Source organism: Gadus morhua, chromosome 20, assembly GCF_902167405.1.
Source record: "Gadus morhua chromosome 20, gadMor3.0, whole genome shotgun sequence".
Taxonomy (NCBI): domain Eukaryota; kingdom Metazoa; phylum Chordata; class Actinopteri; order Gadiformes; family Gadidae; genus Gadus; species Gadus morhua.
The window spans coordinates 12,534,627-12,545,890 of record NC_044067.1 but is presented as its reverse complement, the minus strand read 5'-3'; positions in this window follow the sequence as shown (position 1 = coordinate 12,545,890).

Sequence of the window (11,264 nt, the reverse complement as noted above, 5' to 3'; positions counted from 1 at the left end):
TTTGGATAATACAATCTGAGTCAAACTGCCAAGAGGAGAGGAGCCACAGGAGAGAGAGAGAGAGAGAGAGAGAGAGAGAGAGAGAGAGAGAGAGAGAGAGAGAGAGAGAGAGAGAGAGAGAGAGAGAGAGAGACAGAGAGAGAGAGAGCGGGGGAGCAAGGGAGAGAGAAAGATCGAGAGAGCAGGAGAGAGGGAGAGGGAGGGAGAAAGAGAGAGATGGAGAGGGAGGGAGAAAGAGGGAGAGAGAGAGAGGTGGAGAGGGAGAGAGAGAGGGAGAGGGAGAGGGGAAACGAGAGGGAGAGAGGGAGGGAGATGAAGAGAGACAGGGAGAGGGAGAGAGAGTCATCTCCTCCATTTTTTAAATCATGGAAGCATTTGACACTGAGGCGGATTAAACATGTGGCCGTCTTTTCGCCGCGTGTTAGTCCCTACTTAGTGGACGTGGGCCGGTCAGCAGGTGAGGCCCGCCGTGCCTCGAACACGCTCAGGCTTATTACACTCGGATTATTCCCGCCCATCTTTGCTAGAGTCCCTCCATTCACTTACCTGTCAGGCCCATCCATTTCCCCTACCATCTTGGTCTCTCCTCCCCACCCCTCCTTCGCTCCGCTTACAGTAAGTGGTTATGACTCAATTCTTTCCGTGGCTCTTCGCTTGCTGTGAGGGTAAAAACGCTATGACAAATTCATGTTTTGGCTGCCGAGGAAATGGTAGTGATCACGGAATGCAGGAGAACAAACACCCAAGCAGATGGTGAACGAGGGGAACGACGGCAATAGAGAACACACAATGAGGAAGATGAACAGAAGAGGAGGAAGAGAGAGAGAGAGAGAGAGAGAGAGAGAGAGAGAGAGAGAGAGAGAGAGAGAGAGAGAGAGAGAGAGAGAGAGAGAGAGAGAGAGAGAGAGAGAGAGAGAGAGAGAGAGAGAGAGAGATTGAAATAGCTTATATGTTTATTCACAAGCAGACAAGCTATCTGCATGGTCCAGTGTCCTTCTGAGTGGGCCAGATTGGAGGAAAAGTTCCTGGCCCTTGTCCACTTATGTAGCCGTCCATGAGGCCCTCCATCCCTGTCAACCAATTAAATAACACCTGCAACGCAGCATCAGGTACCCAAACCCCGCCCACTGAGCCTGTCGCTGCTGCTTACCCAGCCCCTCAAAACCATCTGTTTGATCTCTGCCCTGTATGTGTTTGTGTGTGTGTGTGTGTGTGTGTGTGTGTGTGTGTGTGTGTGTGTGTGTGTGTGTGTGTGTGTGTGTGTGTGTGTGTTGTTCATCCGGGCAAGTGGGCATCAATGCGTGCGTGTGTATCATTTGTGCCTTATGCCTACTGTATTTACTGTATTGGTATTTTAGAGCACTTTCTATCTGCACAGTAGAACAACTATGGTGTCTTAAAATAGTATTAAAGTAAAGGGAAATGGTCTCATTAAAGTTAGAAAAGATATAACGATATAATGGGAACTAGAGAGTGAGTATGTGAACGTGAGATAGGTTTAAAATAGAAAAGCCAAAAAACGAATATTAACATTTGTAGCCTATACACCTATAAACTCTAAGCCATGCACATGGCATAAAATATATACTTAGTGAAACACGATGATGGACATTGGTTTTATTTAAACATATACTTTACTTTATCAAAATACAAACATCCAAACAATATTAAGTAAAAGACAATGTCGAAAATGTCGAAATTGCATAACATTATGCAAAGCATGGACTTTATTTTTCCCATCATAAAGCACACAGCTACTTATGAAACTAAAAGTCTCAAGAAAGAATACTAACTATACATTTCATGGTTTAATAAATCTGAATTCAAAGTCGGGATTTAAAAAGCAAGAACCACCAGCATAAACACTGAATAATTGAGTGTGTTGACAAAAATATATACAACTGAACCAGACCATTCACAACAGCAACATTGAAATGTGACTGGCTTTCAGATGTTGCTTGCACTCCAACAGGCTCATCTCAATTACCTCTATTTTCTCTCATCTGTGAGCCTCAATGTTCGCACACAGCCCATTGCATCGCAAATAAGTAGCTGAAGCGATGGAAGTCTGAAAAATAAGTTCAATGACGAAAACGCCTGGAAAAAAGGCAGAGCGGGGAGACAAACAAAACAACATCAGATGTGATGAGATTCAATCAAACAGGGAAAAAATGGGGGGCACACTAGACTAGACTAAAAAACATCAAGAGAACCACGTCTCCCAGAATCCTCGGAGGTCCCTGTTGGCCGACCGCATCCTGTTCTCCTAATCACTGCAGATGTGATAAGTGGATTATCCGTCTGTTGCCCCTGATTTGCCTGTCTGATAATCATGACAGATAAATAAATAACTACACTTCCCTCTTGCTCCCCGGGGCCCAGTTCAACCCAACTGAACTGCTACCCTATCTCAGGGTCCCCATTTGAACCCCTGGGTCCCACTCGGATAAGATCTCTGTGATTTTAAGTAGTAGGAAACCCGAAACATGATCACTCAAGTTCCTACTTTCAACGACATTAGACTTTGGAGAGTAATCGCTGCGCAAACAGCAGCTAACTGTTATTTACGTCACGGTTCATAAACAGTACACGTCTGAAACGGAGCAGGGCATTAATTCAGCACGGGGGAAGATTAGAACCTGTGTCTGAGCACGGCGGAGGAAACGCGTAATCGTGGCTGCAAGGCCCATTTAACCGGCGTTCTGCTCCGAGCTGTGCTCAACGGCAAACACAGCGTTTAATGAGCCTTCCTCACTTGTGCGCGTCAAGGCAGGCACACAACACGATGCCCCTAGGAGTGGCGTAGGGGGAAGGACACGTCTGGGGAATGTGAATAGGTGTAGAGGAGAGCAAAAAAACCCTAAACTTTTTTTTTTTTTTTTTTGGGATGCATGGTATAGTCTATTCTTTTACTTTGAGAACAAATTAATGCCGAAATATTTCCCAGGTTTAAGTACAATAGAAGAGCTATCAATGTACAACCTTTGTACCTTGCGTCATTTATTTAGTTTTGTTCAAGAGTGTGTTGAAAGGGATTATTTTATTAAAGTAGACTATTCCTCCACATTGTTGTCATTACAGAGCTTACTCCGTACACGTTGCCTCACACCAATTTGGGTTAAGGTTGCAGGGGTTAAGTGAGTCTCAGTTCCTCTGAGGGAGTTGGGTGTATTAAAGGGCGTTAACCTCCTCTAATCATTAATGATCTAATTTTAATGATGCTCCCAATGCCCTTATGGTCAATCACACAGTCCTAAGCATGTGTATGTTTATTGTTTTATGTTATGCAAGCCCCTGATGAAGTAGCCCACATTTGTCCTTAGCTAAACTAACAAACAATTTTCCCAAATTGGCACCAATTTGCCTTGTTCGTGTCGATGCACCATAATATCACAAGAATATGCTCCAAATTATAGCACAAAAAGCTCTGTGTTGAAGCCAACATAAAAGAAAGGATATGATGCATGAAGGTAATATTATGAAGATAATATTATCTAGTAATACTAAACACTGCTGCTGGGCAATTCTAACATAGGAATTTTCCCTCCTGGGGATTAATAAAGTTGTTATCTATCTAATAATATTCAAACAAAGATGCAAATGAAAAATGACCATACAGGTGAACACATAGAGAAAGTATTTTCTATTTAGCCAAGGTAACTGCAATTAATGATGATTAGAATAATTAAGCAGGACGACAAATGGAGGAGAAAAAAAAGACGACAAATGATAGGATGTCAATATATGATTGACAGATGATAGCACATACATTGAGATTAAGCAGGTTTATGATAATGACCTTGGCTAAGGAGCCTTTTCCATGTTGGATGCAGGGCTGAGTGTGTGTAAAATATGACATCATTATTTCCTCTGTCTTGCTTTGATGAATGTTGAGAACATCTCACCTCAATTTACCGGCGTGAACTATTGCTGTTAAAGGTGAGCCTCTGTGTGTGTGTGTGTGTGTGTGTGTGTGTGTGTGTGTGTGTGTGTGTGTGTGTGTGTGTGTGCACGTGTGTGTGTGTGTGTGTTTGTGTGTGTGTGTGTGTGTGTGTGTGTGCGCGTGTGTGTGTGTGTGTGTGTGTGTGTGTGTGTGTGTGTGTGTGTGTGTGTGTGTGTGTGTGTGTGTGTGTATGTGTGTGTGTGTGTGTGCATGCCTCGGTGTGTGTGTGTGTGTTTGTGTGTGTGTGTGCCCGTGTTTAACACAGCAGATGGTAGCAATTCTGCCAAGTCTAACTAGCACAAAGCGATTATGTGTGATGATAAGTTGCTTCTCAGTTGAAAGCGTATTATAAGGCCTTTAATTAAAGCAGTAGTCAGGGTGGCTGACACTGCATGCCGTTGGGTTCAAGGATTCCACAGGACCCCGATGGGGGCGTTGGGGGACTTAAGATTGCCCTCTCCTTCCCCTGGAGCCACCAGCAACCACACAGTTCATCTGCCCGCCACATGGCCCTGTTTTCCTTCGTTAGAGCTGTGTACACACAACATAGCCATGGTTAGCATGGCACGTGTGCAAGCTGAGACACAAGCCGGCACGCACACACAGACACGCACACACGTGCATATGACTGCATGACAACCAATGTCTTGTGTGGTCGGATGTCTAGACAGCCATCAGCGGCATTCACCACCATTTTGAGTTTGACGGCCTTCGTGAGCTAACATTGATCAGTCTGTAAAACGTGACATGATGCATCATAATTTGGCCATTTAGGGGTCCAATGTAGAAGGACATGATGAAGGAACAGGGTATGTAATGTAATGGAATATATCTTGACACATAAGTATGGTATTTAAAGAGATGTCCAAAGACCAGTTGCAGTTCGCTGAAAAAAAAATGACAACAACAATTAATGCCTGGTACAACGCACATACGGCAATACAGTCTAGACGCCAAGTACAAGAGGGCCAGTTATGAATCCATGCATACACATATTGAAAGTTTTTTTGGTGTGCCGTGCGTGTGTGTGTGATTGCAAATGCATTTGCATCTGCCCATACACATGTATGTAAGTATATGCATGTGTGTTGCTGTGCAAGCATGACTCTGTACCAACACACGCGCATGTTGAGGGGACATGTGTGTCTGGCCTAGTTTAGGGGATGGCAAATTAATTAATAAAACATGTTATCCAATGGATGACAGTTGACTCAGTTGGCGAACACACACTGCTGATCGTTACGAGGCTGATGCTGGGAAAGGGGTATTCCACAATGCACCACAAATGTTTAATGACATTGTAAAAACAATAAGTACAAATATATTTTGGAATGGTTACCTCAGCGCTATTATCTTTGTTTAGCTTTATTTTTGTACCAATGACCCTCGCTTTGAAACATTTCATCTGTCGCACAAGGATTAAAATGATTGAGTGGTAAGCCTAAACAGCATACCTGTGCAGGGTGGCCATGGTGGATTGCGGTTGCCTTGGAGCTGACGTGTTTAAAAAACGATTTACTTTCATCGTCATTGTAGCTGTTTGTATATTAATAGGTAGTGGAAGAATAAAGGGCTTCATATAGGATGGATGATTTATAACCATCTAAGTGTGTCTAGAGTTTTAGCTTCAAGATAATCTCTGATAAAAAAAGTTGGACAATTTTATAGCCAAACTTCTGCAAAGGGGAAAAACCCAAAGAGTTACGCCTCGGTTTCCTGTTTTGTTACAGAGATTTTCGTCTGGACTCAGAGAGAAACTCATGCAAGAATGACAAGATGGAAGTTTGAGAAAGACCAGTTTTTTCATTCTTTCCAGACAAATTATCTATCAACCATATCACGATTATTGTGGTTTCGCTGTTAGATTCAGACGAGAACTCTGGCGTATTATTCAGATCCCCGCCCCAACTATCATGATTGGTTGGATTTATATTAAAGGATAGGCTGTTAACAGCAGAGGAAATTGGTGAAACTTGACTTGGTCCAAGTTCACCTCTAGGTCCGGCCACGGCCCCGATCCAGGTCCAGCCCTCCCTAAACTCACTCATACAACTTGGGAGCACAAGTTCAAGTAGCAACTCGCTATTGCCCCAGAGAGTGAGCTCTGTCTGGGCATCGACTGACTGCGGTGTCGAGAGAGGGCAAAGCTTCTCGGACACTTAGGGCCCTATTTTAACGGTCTGAAACGCAAGTGGGAAAGCGCAAAGCGCAAGTAGCTTTGTGGGCGGTTCTACGGCGCTATCGCTATTTTACAGGCGGATAAATGACGCTTGCGCCGCGGCGCAAGCGTCAAAAGGGTTGGTCTGAAGCAGCCTAATTACCCGTAGGTGTGGTTTGGGCGTAACGTGCAACAAACCAATGAGAGTGCCAGCTCCCATCCCCTTTAAGAGCCATGAGCGCATTTGAATCGGACGAGTTGATATTTTGACAGCGCGTCTGCAGTCTCCGATGAGACAGATGCACATGAATTTGCAAATGGCTTAGTTTATTGCCAAATAATGTGGCCTAATTCACACATGGAATAAGGGGTTTTCTTCCACAACTTCAGAAATACTGAGTCCTCAAATAAATTTCGGCAAAGAAAACGTATGATAGGCTATAACATATGATATGCGGTAACTGTGGTTCTATTTAATGATATACGCAATACATTATAAACATTGTTTCTTATCAGTATTGTATGCTATCCTAATATGCATGTGTCCCCGCGGTAATAGACATTGCCATTGATTGTATTATGCGTTACGTGTTTAGTTTGCCCAAGTGAAGGAGTTCAAGTAGGGGTCTTGTTCGCAAGTGAGGGAACTATGGAGCGTGAGATTGGCCGGAGAATCGGAGAAGCGGGGGCGGTATTGCGTTCGCTTTACCGCACCGTTGTTACGAAAAGAGAGCTGAGCCGCAAGGCAAAGCTCTCGATCTACCGGTCTATCTTCGTTCCTATCCTCACCTATGGTCATGAGGGTTGGGTGATGACCGAAAGGACGAGATCGCGGGTACAAGCGGCCGAGATGAGTTTTCTCAGAAGGGTGGCTGGCGTCTCCCTTAGGGATAGGGTGAGAAGCTCAGCCATCCGTGAGGAACTCGGATTAGAGCCGCTGCTCCTTTACTTAGAAAGGAGTCAGCTGAGGTGGTTCGGGCTTCTGGTAACGATGCCCACTGGGCGCCTTCCTTGGGAGGTGTTTCAGGCACGTCCAGTGGGGAGGAGACCTCTGGGAAGACCCATGACTAGGTGGAGAGATTATATCTCAACACTGGCTTGGGAACGCCTCGGGATCCCCCCGTCAGAGCTGGTCAATGTGGCCCGGGAAAGGGAAGTCTGGGGCCCCCTGCTTGAGCTGCTCCCCCCGCGACCCGACCCCCGATAAGAGGACGAAGATGAGATGATGATGAGAGTGTTTAGTTTGCGTGTGTTTAAACAGAGCACACACGCGCGCCCGCATTCATTCATTCTTTTTAACACTCACTCGCGGTAAAACAATGTTTTTCACGATCAAATAGGCCTACTCATCAATCCTAAAAGTTATGGGCATGTAGGCCTACACGATGTCTGTGTCAAGAAAATATGTGTTTGCTGTACGGTGTTTGCAGATGCATTGATTAAAAAGTAGCCTACAACTTATTACCGCTGCATCAGCTGTTCTTTCCCAAATAATTTACCAAGAATGTGCGGCTAGGTAGATGAGAGAAGCAAAGTGTATGCGCGAGGTGCACAAGCAATCCGTATGCATCGAATGCGCATGTATGCTTGCGCCCTTAAAATAGCATTTGAACAACGCGCCACTGACTTTAAACCAGGTATTTCCTGGTCAGTAGCGCAATGGTATTCAGAGACGGCAAAATACCGTTTGCGCCAGAACACGCCTCCTCCTTCCGCCGAACCGCCCCTTGGGGCGCAAGATCATTCCCTAATTTACCGGCGAGTGGCGCAGGTGGCAAAAGAGCGCTCTGCGCCAGTTGTAAACTAGCAACGACACATGCGCCAGTGACTAAGTCACTTGCGCCGGATGCAAGATAGGGCCCTTATAGTTTAACGCAACGGTGTGTGTATGGACGTGTGGATGTGTGAAGCTAGTTCTGGACAGCCGTTGATTTTGATGATGGCTACGGAGAGAGGGTTAGGCTTCCCCGACACGTATAGTATAACACTACGTGTGTGTCGATGTGTGGAGCTCCGTATGACTAGTGGTTTATTTTTGGTTTATCAACGCATCTGAGTGAGGGTTAAGCTTCCCAGTATAACGCCACGGTGCGTGTCGCATTCCATTTACAACGTTGCTCATTATAACGTTCATAACCAACGACGGTACTAAAAAAGTAAAACTATGTTTTTTGGGTTGCAACATGCCCCATTTCTCAATCATTTTCAGCCCAAACCACAATTTTTTACTTGTGTTTTTTTAATGTTTAAATTCCAGCTGAAACAGTAGGTTCACTGACACTTAACCCCCTATACATAAACATAACCTATACCCGAAAACCTTAACATAGCCCTAACCATGACCGGGTTGATTGACTACCCAATCAGCTGGACTAGGTCCAGAGAGACTAGGTCCATCCTATTTTGCCCGGCAGTGAGCACCAATTTAATTGAAGCGAAAGCCAGTTAAAAGCCTTGTTCACACAGATTTGAGCTCAACCGACTTTAGATGTTGATCTTCAGTCTGATTTGTGAGCCTACTTTGCAGACAATCTCATTTAGAATGGAGAAGTTCAAAACTATCAGTATTCATTATAGCTCACAGTGACAGAAACATTAAGAAAAGACAACGAAAAAGACAAACAGATAGACCAAGGGACAGACCACAGAGGGAACGATCGAAAGACGGTAAATCCAATGCTCCTTTGAGGAAGGACTTGTTGAAAGATGGTGGTTATCCCAGGCAATTCTGGTGTGATATAGCACTGAGTGAGTGGAGTGAGCTATCCAAATACCTAGAGCTGTTTGAATTACGGCAGTGCATGCATATAAAAACAGGCCGTGGTAAATGAAGACGGATGGACCCTCACACTAGAGAAAACATTCCCCGCTGAAAAGACTTCATGGCACCCTTCAAAATGCCGTACTTGACCCTTGAACCTTCTTTAACCATGTTCTCTGCCAGAGATAAATTATTGTATGGATGTACAGCAGATGAGCACTGCAGAGGGAAGTGGATATTAACAGAGTGATTGATTATTTTGGTCCTGGGAAATGTATTGCAAGGGATCAAAATGGTATATTATAAATGTTTGAGATCCAATTGGCAGTAAAGCAGTGATTATCATCATCAGCTCTACCATTATGGCCTTTGTTTTCAGGAATTATTCAGCTGTAATTTAGTAATTCAGCAGCCTATTAGATGGAAACGATCTTTCCATCCCGCCAAGGACTGGTCAACATGTGCATTGGCTCTGCTGTGTTTCTCTATCGCAACCCGGGAAGACTTTGTGGTCATTCATGGCTACTCCTTATTTCCTGTCAATTTGCCATAGAACTGCATTGCTGGGAACTCAAAAGACACTAGGTGGTCCTCCTTTGCTCTTCTTCACTCTCACTCTTACAATGGCGTGTGAATGAGTACAGGGGACAAAAAGCCACGATTATAAGGATGGAAACCTGAATTCTAAATTATGGGTTTAGGTTTTAGGCTTTTATGTTTAAAGAGATTATTAGGATCACTCCATCCCCAGATTTCAATTAGATTTTCAAGTCTGTTTGAAGTTCATATGCCTCAATTTAATCCTCCCAGTGTTTTTGGAATTAATCAGGATCAAAGAGTCTGGCGATGTTTATAGAAAAATCATGGATATAGTTCAGGGACCTATTTGTCTTTTATATGGCACGGCATTTGACATTTAAATTACGTGTAAAGCATACTGTGTTTATGCAGGAACAAGGTATGAAAATACTTACATGGAACCTTTTTGAATGACAGCTTCATTTTGTACTGAATTGAACCTAACTTGATTGATAGCATTTCCTAGGAACCATGAAAAGGAACCATGGATGAATAACCCACTTTATTAACTCCCTACCTCACAAGCAAACTTGAATTCCTCAGTCCTACATAGAATTTGAATCACCTTTGCTCTAAACATATGGAAGAACATCTATCTCTTCTGAGCATCCTCAGCCTAAAGAAAACACACTCGAAACACGAATCAACCTGCAAATGGCGATGAGGACGTTCGACAATCTCTGACGACCGTGATGACCGATCGACAAACGCTACATGGGGAAAAAACCCAGCTCCATCATCCTTCTTTGTGGGCGGGATAGAGGAAATATGATTTTTTGGGAGGGTGGGTTGTTGTACCCAGGGAAATTTAGGCAAGGGCGAGTGTCACCCTGAGGCCCTACTGGTTTGAGAATGGATGAGGGCATTTTGGCTGTCAGCAGCAGGGAGCCCTATCTAGTTTAGTCAGATGTACACTGGGGACGGTGACAACACTGGTGGTGCGCTGGTGATAGGCTTATCCAGCCCCCCCCCCCCCACTCACATGCTCTTCCCGATGATTTGTTGTATGTGGGCTTTTTGTCTCATTCTACCAGCCCCCCCACCACCACCACCAAAAGGAAATATCAATATCTTTCTGTCCAACTCTCGTGGTGTGTATCCAAAAGCGTCTGACAGCCACAGCCTCTGACTGATTCCACTCGACATGACATCAGTGGACATTTAAAGACGTCAGTATTGCATATAGGGAGAGGCAGAAGGTAAGGCACTTAAGGGTTGTCAACCAAAAGAAACCTTGAGGGGCCCTGGATTAGTTGTCTTCTGTCTTCCTTCACTCCGTCTTCTCAGAAGAGGTGTTGAGATCGGCCCGGGGGATGAGGGAACAAACACACACAGCATGGGCTGCTCTGAATCCCCAGCGCACCCCAGAGGGTGCTATATCAATCAATATGACCTTCTGTAGTCTCTCTCTCTCTCTCTCTCTCTCTCTCTCTCTCTCTCTCTCTCTCTCTCTCTCTCTCTCTCTCTCTCTCTCTCTCCCCCTCTCTCTCACTGACCCTCGTCCTCCAGCATACATTGGGCCAGCTGGGTAACCAAAGACCTTTAGTGCTCCACATTATAAATCTAGAAGCCAAGACGTATGTGAATATATCGATTCTCCTGAACCCGAGGAACAACAGTCATCTCAGTGTAAGATGTAAAAAAAGTAACCATGGGTTTAAGTTTTGGGATGTATTAAGTCATCTTCTGGTGGCACGTTAAAGTCTGCCCACAAAAAGGGGAGGGTGAAAACAAGAAATGAATTTAATAAGCGAATTCAGAGCTCTTGGGAAATCGAGTCGGGAACGCTTTCATTTTTCCCCTCTCTGACGGCCGCCGCCCTA